A 14,189-nucleotide genomic window follows, 5' to 3' on the forward strand; every position below is an offset into this window, starting at 1 on the left:
TTAGATACAATTATGTATCTCTTCATATTACATAGGAACCTCGCACGTGTTCAAACCCCGAACTGACACTTAGCATCCAACCGACACATTCCTCGACCGGTGAGTTCATACCCCTACATCTTTTTCCGTGTTTTTCAATGTTTTTAGGGGGGGGGGGGAATACAAGCAAAAGTACAAGGAAATCTTGTACTCAAAATTATTATTTCATTTGAAATGTTTTCATATTCCTTATGCTTTTAACACTGAAACCGTATTGACCAACCGTTTAACTTGCAGAGTTAGCTTTCAGATTAATTGTAGATCTCTTTCTAAAATGTTATAATCTATGTTACATTTTATAATTTACGAAGGATTCATGCTAATCATAAATTATGATTATTACTAATAAAATACGCCTTTGGATAGTACAAGAACATCGAAAATACAGCTATTGCACGCCTTTGGATGGCACCAAACTTCGAAAATACAGCTAGTGTACGTCTTTGAGTGTCACCAAAGTTTCGGAAATAATTCAAAAGTACGCCTTTGGATATCGACAGAGTTTCGAAAATACGTCTAATATACGCCTTTGGATATCGACAGAGCTTCGGAAATACGTCTAAAACACGCCTTTGGATGTCACAAGAACTTTGAATATACAGCTAGTGTACGTCTTTGAGTGTCTCCAAAGATTCGAAATTTCGGATAGGTATAGTAGATATTCGACATTCGTGTATAGGATAACCAGGCTTTCAGAATACTTATCTAATACTACAAGTATGGTAGATACTAGTACATTGCATTCCGAACCAAGAACTAACCACGACTTTTAGGAAAATAAGGGTTTTTCCTGGGATAACATAATTGCTCTTAACCAAACTGTGTAACAAACGGATAACTAAACTCTCCTTATAAGAAAATATGGATTTTCTTGGATAACGACTTTTTCAGAAAACCAAAGGAAACTTGTTCTTTTACAAAAACAAACCACTTATGAACTCACCAGCTTTATGCTGATTTTCAAACTGCTTGTATTCTCAGGTCCACATTAGACAGGTACCCCGCGATCTTTTGGAGAAGACGGAGCATTTTAGCAGTCTCTTCTTTACTTTTGTTCAGTTTGGATGTATATATCTATAATCATGTATAACTTTACTTTCAAACAAATGTAAATACTTCTAGGTAATGTAATGGTTGTGTTTACTACGCTTACTATGTACATTGGTTGGGATACTACATGACGTCCTCCGCCCCGGAACGTTTCCGCCAACGGTTTCGGTGTGTGACAACAACTACTATACCAGGGGAGTTTGTTGCAATTCTCTCTTTACTTTTATGTTATTTAATTGTTTTAACATGCAATGGGGGCACCGCATAAATTACATGTGGGGTATTTAGGGGATTGGTTACATTAGTTACATTAGAATCCTAGGTTTAATTTTAAAACTTTTGCATAAAAATTGCTAAGATTAATTCTAGAAAATTATGGTAAAATCAATTAGGATTTCAAGATAGTACTGTGTTTGATGATTCCTTGAGAACCCAAATATTTAGTTGAGCCAATATACGTTATAGTGCATATGTGGCCCCCTTTATTCTAGTGAAATCATGGGACAAAAACACAACCTCGCTTAGTTTGAGGGATGCAATATGTTTAGCATCGTGTACTTGAAATGTATCCAAGAAGACTAATACTTTAACCAATAAAGGTTGAAGTTGAGTGCCCTTGCTTAAGCATGTAGGCTTTGAGTGAAAAGGGTGAGTTAATTGTGAAAAGAAAAGAGAGAGAGAGAGACAGAGAGAGAGAGAGAGAGAATTACAAGAAAAGTTGTAAGAATTTTGGAGCAGTCAAAGTATGAAGATCAAAAGATCAAAATTCTAAAGAAGTTCAAAAGTTGAAGATACCAAAAATCAAAAAGGTGGTGAATTCAAAGAAGTAAAGATCAAATTATCATTTGACCCCTGTCTGTACATAGTGGTTGAAAAGTATTGTTTAACATTTATAAAACAATAACGCTCGTAAACCTTGAGCTAATTAGTCGTAATAAATATTAGACTAAAACTTACCAATAATAATGCTAAGTTTCGTCGAAGGAAAAGACTATTGTTAGAAGCGAATCTCTGTCCAAATTTCGAGTCATCACTTTAACAAGTGACTACATAGTTACTTTCATCTTACACGTAGATATGAAGTATTTAATATAAATTGCGTGTTATGTGTGCATATTATCTGCGTATTTAATATTTATGCTGGATGAACAAAAATATACATGTTTTAATTGTTTTAAATTGTATATGTATTTTATATCTATAATTATGATAGGTAAAAGATGGGTAGATTAAAGATGGGATGAATGGTGAACGATGAAAGATGAGATGAATGATGAGCGATGATATATGAGTGGTAAAGGATAATGAGAAGCGATGATCCAAGCGAAGACCCAAGTAATGCCCCAAGCGATGGCCCCGTCATCTAGCAGAGTATAGATGACAACCACAAACTATTCTAGACAGTCCAGTGGAACACTAGCAGGCTCGCAACTTGTAGGTGTTGTGAACGACGTGTTCACCCGGTGTACTCTAAGAACCCATTGACTTGTATTGCGGGTGGACTCCCTAAAATAATACTACCAATAAATGAGATAAACCCTGGCAACTATGGACTTAGTGTCTGTTAGATGAATCCTGGTAACTATGGACTTAGTTGTCACACCCCCAAACCAGAACGGCAGAAATGTTCGGGGGCGGAGGACGTCATGTACAGTATCATATCAATTCATAATAGTAAACAAGCAACAACATCATCCATTGCATTAATAGTATAATTTAATACAAGTATGTTTTATGTATAGTTTGTAAGACACCAGAATATGAATCAAAATAAAAGATGAGTCTTGAATGAGCTCCGTCTTCTCAAAACCTGGTCCAATGTACCTGTCTGCTAGTGACCTGAGAATACAAGTTATTTTGAAAGAGTAGATCAACATTAAAGCCGGTGAGTTCATAAGTATTTTAGTGTCATTGTTTTGTATGAAAGTGCTTGTAAATGTTTGTAAGTGTTTGATGTAAATGTTGTATCTCTTAGAAAATCCTATATTTTCTACTTTATTATGAAATGTAGTCTTCTACCAAAACTCGACTGTTCTGTATGTTTGTTCTTTTGTAAAAGTGAGTGTTTTTCGCAAATATGACTATCATTACCAAAATATAGTTTACATTACCGTTTATGTGAGAAGATCACAATGTGAATGTAATGGGAAAATAAATATGTACTGTAGTATTGTATATAGTAACTATCGTTGTACTAACTACCTTAAACCAATTGTTTAATAAATGTGATATGATTGTACCCAAACTTGATTGACTAGTAAAACACGACGTTCGAAGACGGCGAAATGGTATGACATTCGTCACCCGTAGACCTGCAGGTCCCACTATAGCTAGTAGCAAGGTGTAGGATGGTCAATCCCGTATAGATCTACACAAAAACTCATGCTCTCCCTCTAGGAGACTCTGGTTACAAAACATGACACAACGGTATATTGCCATGTCATGAAATAGTGGCTCACATTAATGTTATAGTATTCTTGTGTTTGTATAGTATGTTCTAGTGTATTATATGTTCTCTCTGTTCTAGTGTATAGTATGTTACTCCATGTTTCTCATTATAGTATGCTCTTTCTGTTTCTCGTTATAGTAAGTTCTTTTTGTTTCTCATTATACTAAGTTTGAACTGACTCATGTATGAACTGACTTTCGTATGTTTCATTGTTCTAGAAATAGTGAGTAGTAATCCTCTAAACTATACCTATTATAGTTTACTAGCAATGTTGTTTGAATGACTGAGTATGTTTGTACACCTTTGCTACCCAAAGGTGTTGAACTGATGTAAGAACTTTTATATCTACACATATATACATAATATATAACTAAGATTCAAACGACACTCGGACAAAAAACCGAATACCCTAAGTCCACAACCAAACAAGGAACAGGAAATAAAGCGAGTTATCAGTCTTAAGCCCTTTCAACCTTATTTATATAACTATATTCATATAGACATGATTTTGACAATATAAACATTTAAAAGAGTCTGATAATGAGTTTTAACCATTTAAATGGCTATTGATGACTTGATGTCAGTTTATAAAATGTTTTGAAATAGTTTGCTTGATAAAATAGTTTGACGTATAAGAAATCCACTTGTTTGATAGTTATTAATCACATGTGATTGATATAATAACTATAATGTTTCAACTTGTATTCCCTCCCCCCATAAAATCATGTAAAAGATAAGTTAAGGGGTATGAACTCACATCATTGTGAGTGATACGGATGTAAGATCGATAAAGGATGCTAAAGTGTCAAGTGAAGCCTCGAGCATAAACGGATCCTATTAAGCATATAATGACACATATATGTATATAATTAGTGTACAAACCAACTAATCATGATAGGGAACAACCTTAGGTACTAGGAAACATTTGCAATGAAGTGTTTCAATCACACATGATTGATTGAATGGAGTTTACGGCCACACAAGGATGTGTTCACGGCCTTAGGAGGGTTCACGGCCAAGAACACTTGAAGTGTTCATGGCCCAAGCTTGGTCTAAGAAGGGTTCACGACCCTATGAAGGGTTCACGGCCATGAACTCACAAATTTGTCAGGATTTAGAATGTTCTTGATGATACTTGAGAGAGAAATGAGTGTTCTTGAGTTGAAATTTTGAGAAATGATGAAAAAGTGAAGGAATAGCATACTTAAGGATCTAGTTCACGACCAAGCAAGGGTTTGCGGCCGTGAACCCTAGTTTACGGCCGAAAACTCCACATGATGGAGTTTTCTGGCTTGAATACTGCACAATGAACTCTAGCAGATACTTCCTAACACCCAATCCTTGAATGTACTAGGCTCAAAACACTCGAACAGACTTTAAACAATGCTAAAAGATAGCAGAAACAAGTCTGACATTGATTGAGTTAAATGGTTGTACAAGATAGAAATTTTGGGTTGTCACATTAGTGTCTGTTATATAAACCCTGACAACGATGGACTTCGTGCATATTCCTTAGGACAATCCTTAGTAATAAATAATGAAGAACAGATGATTCTTAGGGAAGATACTTAAGAATAAGGAAATTAATGGGGATGGGTAATTGGGTTTATTGTTTCATGATTAAACATAATAACTTTATTATTGTGGGTTGAAAACCCTATGTACTCACCAGGTTTCTCAACCTGACCCACTCAGTTTATTTGTATTATTGGTGTCGATACGAAGCTACATTACACTGAGAGATTAAAGGAGATGTAAATCACTAATGTAAGATTTGTTTATGCTTATGTTTCTGTATTGACGATGACATCTCAATGTTTTAATATAAACAAATATATTTCTTCAGAAATGCTTTGATAAAACCTTTATCATGTTTTCTGGGAACAAAAGTTCCGCAACATTGTTTTTAAAAGGATATTTCGATTTTAAAATAAGCATAAATAAAATTTGTAAAATGACTGTGAATTTGGGGATGTCACAAAAATTGTTTAATTATGTTGTAAAACTTTTATATTTTAAATAAATGACAACTATAAAAATGACGATTATACCCATGCAATGTACTTTAAATCATCATTTGAAAGCACATTGATGTTATTAGTCAAAATAAGTATAATTTTTTTGAAAATTGAAGGGGGGTAAAATGGTTATTTACTTGGGAACTCATGGTGTAAGATCCATAAAATTCATGAGAAAAATTCAAATTTTAAAACAACCCATAAATGATCATTGTTTACAAATTGTTTTCAAAACAGGGTTAATATGAGAGTATTCCCCAAATCATAAAACAAAACTCGAGGAGGTGCAAGATCACGCCTTCGCCTTCCCGCGATCCTCTGAGGTACCTGAAATATAATCCAAAACTGTAAGCCCGAAGCTTTGTGAGTTCGCCCAAAATACCAATACATAAACAAATAGCACATATATAATAACAACATACAATGGGTCCACAACTAACATATTGGATTACTCCTGAGCCCATAACATAAGTCTGGCTTGCCCTTGGCCCACAACTTATGGTTGGCTTACTCCCTGAGCCCACAACAAAAGTCTGGCTTGCCCCTCGGGCCCACAGCTTATGTCTAGCTTGCTCCTCTGGCATGATCAGTCCTCGGACTAAATACCACTAAGCCCTCGATATGAGTCTAGCATGCCCATTCATGACCCTCAACTCGTATCTGGAATGCTCATGATCCCACAGTATGAGTCTGTCATGCCTTCCCCGACCCTCATCACATATCTGGTTTGCTCTAATTTTTGTTGGATACAACAAAAAACAGTACAACCTCAACCCAACTCACAAAATATGTCGACATATAACATATAATATCATATACATATAAACAAACAGTATCACAGGTAGTCCTATAGATATACCAGACTAGCATATCAAAATTAGCAAGCATATTTATTCCATACTCAACATATCAACAATATCAGGTTATCAAACCAATAGGATGACTTTGCTGCCTTCGACCCGAAAGTATAGTGAGGAAAACTCACCTCACAAGCTGAACATAACTGATAAGGCCCGACTCCGAATCTCAGCTCTCTACTCAATCCCTACAACCACTAAGTGACCAATTCCATCAAAATCCCAAAATACCTAAAATACCCTCAAAGTCAAACTTTGCCAAACATGGTCAAACTTGGTCAAACTCAAAGTCAACTGGTCAAAATCAATAAACCCACTGAGTCAACCAAGCCGAGTCAAACCAACCGATTTAACTCAACATTGGCTGACCCATGAGAGTACGCATGGCGTACGCCGAAGGTACGCTCATCGTACACGAAGCTTCGCAGAAAACCACCATCGGGGTGGCCGACCGGGTGCGTGGGGCTTACACCAAGCTACACGGGGCGTACCCTCGCAACCCCAATTTCCTCATTAAGGGCTCAATGACTTCAACACTTAAGCTCACACTTCAAATCCAAGGTCCAGAGGCATACTAGGGTCATAAAGTTTCAAACTTTATGACTTTATACGTCTATAAAGTCCTTAACACAAGGTCTTAATCCATTAAGACCTTCCACAAGATGCATGGAGCCAAACTAGCTAAAGGGACCTCATTTTTATGGTTTACGACCCTTCCTAGGGTCTGGAAGGACAACTCAAAACGTCTTAAAACCAAACATGCATGAAATGGGACTTTTGAGACAAGAAGAACAACATAAGGTTACCAAAATGAGATCCAAGCAAACAAAACATCAAGGTGAAGACTTTTTACCTTCTGAAGCTTCTCAAGAAGGTAATAATCCATGATCCACAAGCTTGCTTCCCCTACTATGCTCCTTGATGCAACACCTTCTTCCTTAAGCACTCAAAAACACACTTTTTTTAGCTCAAACACACACTTGAGTGATCGGGGTTTTGCAAGGGACGACTCTAAGGCTTTGGAGGATGAAAAGGTGGGGATAAATGAGCCATAAGAATGCTTAAATACACCTCAAACCCTAAAACTTAGGGTTTCTTTCGGACATGAGTACTCCCAGCGTACATATGTGTACGCCCAGCGTACTCCTGCCCCAAAATTACAATCTTGCCACTAGGGCTTCTTGTGGCTACTTCATTCCAATACAAGGACCAAAATGACATAAATTAAAACCAATGGATGAATTTGAAAATACATGAAAACCATGGTGTTGCACATGGAAAAACCAATTACAACAAATGTTAAAATATATCAAAAAATTTGCTTTTTTTTTCGTTTTATGCCTTTTATTGTAGTATCCATCACTTTTGAAAGTAAAAAGCAATCGATTAGACTTTAAAAGTCAAACACATCATAATCATAATATCATAATACAATAATACCTAAGATCGTTAAGAAAAACTAAACAAAATTTGTGAAAAATAGATCGTCAACTATTTTAAATAATAAAAATTAGAAATAGAATCTGGTTTCATAAACATCAAATTCTGACATTTTTAGCCTTTTTTCCCACTAAAAGTAATGACGGTCAACATCTTTTACTGCAAAAACTAACCAAAGTCAAACTTTTTAACCCTTTTGACCGTTAGAGTTTTTTTTGGAAAGGGAACTTCCCTAACGAGGGTTTCCGGGTCAGCTTTCGCGCACCGACTAATCCCCCGCTGCAAACATAAGGCTTTGCCTCATGCTCTGGAGTCACTGCAGGCGAACGTCCATGGCCACAAGGGTTGAGTAGTACTAGGATTTGAACATCGGTCAATAGGTTATCAACCATATCTTCCACATGTCTTACCAAGTCACCACAACCCAAGTGGTTTCACCATTAAAGTTAAATATTGAATAATATATTGTTAAAAAAAGAAACCTGAAACTCATTTTTTTTCATAGCTTTGTGGGAATAGAAAATAGTAAGAATTATACAAAACTACATTGCTTTTATCAACATATAAAAAATAAATCAACATAAGAAACTAATAAGTAGTAACCTGGTTTTTTTGTTGTTTTTCTGTGTGATTTTATGGTGATAGAATATGGTAACATATTCAAAGATATACCAATAACTAACTCTAATACAATGGTAGAATTGTCAAAAATACATTTGTGTCAAACCTTGGTCTGGGACTTCGGCTCCTTGACCTTCCTTGAGTATCATTCCCTTATGACTGAAACCAAAATAACAAAAAACACATCAGGAAAAAAATCATAGTCGTTCCTATTTATTTATGTCATAAGCATATATAACTCATATTCTTTTAGCATTAGGCCTGTGAGTAGATAGTAGTAGAAGACTAAAGCCCAAAAGGTTAATTTGGCAAAGGGTAAGAAATTATTAAAATTTGATTTAAATAAGAGAAAAGGGGTACCTTCTGTTCATCCAGTGGTTGAGATGAAATTGAGATAAGAAGAAGAACCTCGAATCCCAAATGAGTAAAACGGTGATGAAGCAAAATGACAAGCAATAATTGCATTTGAAAGGATTACCTGGCACCAATTTAAATTAAATTTCTACACTTGAAATTACAGAAAGCAACTAAAATATATTTATGAAATTCAAAAGATAAATATAAGCATACCTTTGCCTATTTCCATAGAAAAATCATCCAAAGGAAGAAACTTTAGCCTTCTACATAGATTTGTTAATTCATCTTTGGTTTTAAGGTAGATGTCAGACGATGGAAAACCTCCAAGGTGAACCCCAACTTATTTTTGCCATGGTTAAATAAAGAAGACTACCTAAGGCATCATCAATGCATAACTTATTAAAGATAGATTGATAGAAACAAAGACTGATCTACACCATTCCCTTTTTTACCTCATTAGGAAAATACCTTATCATACCGAGCACTTTAAAGCTACACCATTTTTTTTACTTAAACATATAAAATTTAATCGATAGAACCATAATGTCCTTTGATTAACCACACACTCCATTCCATGTTATCATGTTGCTATCATGTTGGTCCATCGAAATGCCAACCTGTATAATGACATTATAAAAAAAATGCCCCTCTTTTATACCTTCACATCACCTCTAACCTCTAACATAATAAAGGCTAATAGTACTTTTAATAATCAAAAGAGCCTCATTTACCATAGAATGTATCATTGCTTCCTTGCATGATCAAAAGACAAAAATGCCATTTTTCCCATTAAACCAAGCCATCTTCTATAAAAGCACCAGTCTTTGAAAGTTTGATTATAATCTTACTTATAAAAATTGTTGTTACTTCTCCGGTACAACCTTTTAACATAAAAAGATTGAATAATCAAAGGATCGAAAAACAAGAAATTCTTTGCAATCCAATTTTTTAAGAGTAAAATTAACCAATGGAATCAAACATACCACACAACACCTGAAAGAATCCATTGCCACTTTTTTCCAATGGAACCAAACATATATTAGATGTGTGCCCGCGCAAAAGGACGACGATAAATAACACTTATGACGAATAATTTTCTTACGAGGAAAAAAATATTAGATTTTATTACTAGTTATTATATAAAAAAATTTACTACTTTTAAATAAAATGATTATGTTTAGACCTTATATTTATATTGCATGTTTATACATTTCATTTAAATTAATTAATATTAGTGTCTTTTTTTAACAACACAAAATTAATATTGGTGTCTAGTTTAAGAAATTTAAATTAATTTATATACATGAATTTAATATTTTAAAATTATCATTTTGATCCAAATTAATTTTCTTAATAACCTTCCTTAATTCAAATTTTCAAAATTTTGGCAAGGATTAATGATATTTATGCATAATTGATTTGTACAAAAAAACTTTTTAACTTATATCTCTTAAAATTCAAGATATGAATAATATGTTTTATATATATATATATATATATATATATATATATATATATATATATATATATATATATATATATATATATATTAAGTACAACACAAACGAAACAAGAAAAAGCAAAACTATCAACACGGCTACACATCAACAATTGTTAATTGAGACATTATTCATCCCTTAGCTAAATAACCTTTAGCTAACCCGACATATAATCGTTAAATTTTAAGTGAGTGAGAAAGATATGTAGAGATCTATAAGGGGTAGACACCCCCACCTGTTGTTGCTAACTACAACCTTAACGGTCGAGTCACAACGGGCATAACTTTCTAAAACATGGAGATGTCTGATTAAGCGTCGATTTCGGGAAAGCAACATAATAACTCGATTATAGGAACTCATTGTAACATTGTTAACATAAACTAACTAAAACTACTAATATGAATAATCATAAGAAGTAGCAAACTCATAACAAACTCATGGATGCGAGTTTAGGATATTAAGAATTAATATACAGTAAAAGCATACAAAAACATTTTAAAACATACAAACCTGTGAACTCATGAACATTATGTTGATCTTTCAAAACCACATGTATTCTCAGGAGTATGAGTGTTGAAGGTGGCGAGCGTATCCCCTAGAGAACAGTTGGAAATGTTTGTGTCTTGATGGTTTATTTTGCATTTATCTTTTACGTGTACATTGAACAATTATGTAACATCTTTATTATAATAAATAAAAAATAATATTTATGTGATATACATTTATGTGACTGCTAATTGTGCATAAAATGCAAATTTTGAAAAAAAAAATCAGCAAATCTTTTTTTTAGCCTAGATATGACTTAGACGCACTATTTGGAGAAGATTGATGTTTTTGGTTTTGAAAAATGATGATTTTGATTATAAGTTCGCAAGTTCACACGCGTTTTTTGGTTCGCACACTCAGCCCTATATTAAAAGAGTTAGGTTCTTTTGAGAACCAAAAGATTTGTGAGAATTTGCGAACTCATAATCAACTCATCATTTTTCAACACCAAAAATACCAATCTTCTTCAAATGGTGTGTCTAAGACATATCTTGGCTAAAAAAAAGTTTTGACGATTTTTTTGTTTTTTTTTTTTCGGTTTTTTTGTATGACTGTTGATGAGCACAATCAACCATCATATGGATTGGAGATTGTGCATACATGTAAATTTCGAAGAAAAAAAATTGTCAAATTTTTTTTTGAACCTAGATATGGCTTGGACGCATCATTCGGCGAAAATTGATGATTTTGGTTTGATTATTAGTTTCTTAAGTTCACACGCTTTTTCTGGTTCCTACAATAACTCAACCCTATATTAAAAAAACCTAAAAATTGGTCATGTTATAACATCTATTAAAAATAACTCAATCTAATACAATGATGTCATCCTACTTTCATCTATTTTTTCCAAAGTAACTTGTAAACCTATTACAACTCAATTATTTTTCAAACAAACTACGAATTTGATAACAATTTATTACAAAAATAAATTATACGTTCATTGTGTGTGAAAAAAATTTATGCATGTGTTTTTTTACCACTTGTTGCGCCTCCATAATCTTAGATTATTCTATTTTACAGGAAAGTTTTTTGCCCCTGGTGCACCTTCATGGTCTTTAGTCATAAATATATAATTTGTGTCACCTCATTTCAACCTCTCGTAAAAAACACAAGAAATAAATGTATAATAAAGGACTTTCTTTTACAATGTGCATCCATATTCAATTGATTATCTATGAATATTCATTACAAACTTATATATCATTTGTTTATAAATCATATGTTATAATATGATAATAGTTATATACCATTAAAACCGTAAAATTACAATGCCCAACAAGACAACAATTGTTTATATAAATATGGACAAACAATTATATATTTTCAGTTCTGAATACATATGTGATATCAGAAATAAACATATATGTTCAGTTCTGAATATATATGTGATATCGGAAATAAGCATATGTATATGTCTCGTTTTGAGCATATACGTCAATCTATTACAACAAACTCATATTTACAACAAAAAAAAAAAAAAAAAAAAAAAACATATCAGTATATTCATTTTCCATGAATTACAATGAGGATATTATTATGACATCTTAAATTTTTGACGATAGTATATTCTTTCTTGCCCAAAGTAGAAGAAAAACAATAAAAAAGGATACAAGGATACAGACGTACAAACTCCATATCAAGCTATCATGTGATGGCTTGTTATATCCTTATCTACAAACGTTTATTTGGCTTAAAATATAGACTATATCATAACACAAACTTTTGGATAACACAAATGTTTTAAAAGAAAAAAAAAAGGACGGTTGTAGTGGGTTTTTTTTAACCAATAAAAATGATGAAGAAGGGTTGTTTACAGTAGATAAGAATATGCAATTTAGAACATAGATTACCTTTAATTATTACTTGGTGGTGGTTTTATTTCAAAGCAATAAAAAAACAACCAATGCATCCATTTTGATCTCTTTCCACCGATTCCATGAAAGCTTCGATATCCACTTCAATATTGCCAACCATAAAAGATTTCCTACACACTCTGATGATCGGAGGGGTGGGTTTTGTATTGTATTCTGAATTGGAGAAAGCGGCTTAGGGTTAATCCATGAAAAAGGGATGAGCGACGTTAGCGCAAGAGAGACATTGAGAGAGAGAGAAAGAGACGTTTAACAAGAGAAAAGGTACATTTAAATTAGGGAAATTGAGTAATGTATTTCATATAAACAAAGTCTTTTGAAGAAAATAATACAAACTTTTTTGTTTTTGTAAAATAACCATTTTGTCCGGAATAGGTCATTCCGGAACAATCTCCATAATACCGGAGTAAGATTCCGGACAATCATGTTCTGGAATAGTCAATTTTTTTTATGTATAATGTGTGTTTGGTGATTTTGTATAATAATTCTTTTTATAAAATCTAATGTATGGAATCTTAAAATCTACAAAAAAAAAAAACAATAAATTCATAAACTTAAATTTGTTTTAAATAGTAGAACAATGTTCAAATGGACTTTGTCATCGTAACACAAAAGATTTCCATCAATCGTTTACAATATGACATGATCCATGGACCATTTTTACCTTCTATAAAATATGATTTCCAGACGATCAACATCTCTAGGAACCAACATAAAAACACTCCACAATCTCTTCTATTGTCAATTTGTAGTCGTACGTCTGGGGCCTTTTTAAAGGTCATGTTGAAACTCTCAATTGAGATTGCATCAGATGGTTCGGTACTCTAGTAGTTGATACCCACTAGCAGTTGCGGATGCAGACTCGCATACCTATAAACCAATCATCATCTTCTGAACAGTAGCCGCTCTTCCAATGACTATCGTATATAATCATTTTAAATGTCTTCAAATCCACAACACCCAAAAACCAGTAATCACCTGGTACATTGATTGAGATGTAAAGCTACACAAAAGGTTGGAATTAATTAATCATCAAATAACATTATTATAAATTACTATTACTTAGGTAATGTATCACACTTTGACCAAGCTGGGTAAATGGATCCGTCAGCAATGTCACTCCAGTCAAATGTATCAATGTTGAAAGTTGGTGGCACAATCGTCCACCGAACATCATCTCGTCTATGCTTTGTCAAAAATGAGATCCACAACATCATATGTTGTCAATCAAAACTTTTGTTGTAAAGTAAGTATTGTTATTAGAAGCGTTGTAACGCCCAAAAACTCAAAGTAAAATTTTCATTTAAAAAAACACTTAAACCATACAATTGAATCATTCAAAAACCAGTTACAGTAATTAAATCATTTTAACATCAAAGTAAAAATCATAAATAACCAATGCGGAAGACCTTGGGGGATGTTGTGCAGTCACATCAAGCCCT

The sequence above is a fragment of the Lactuca sativa genome, chromosome 4 (assembly GCF_002870075.4).
Source record: "Lactuca sativa cultivar Salinas chromosome 4, Lsat_Salinas_v11, whole genome shotgun sequence".
Classification (NCBI taxonomy): Eukaryota; Viridiplantae; Streptophyta; class Magnoliopsida; order Asterales; family Asteraceae; genus Lactuca; species Lactuca sativa.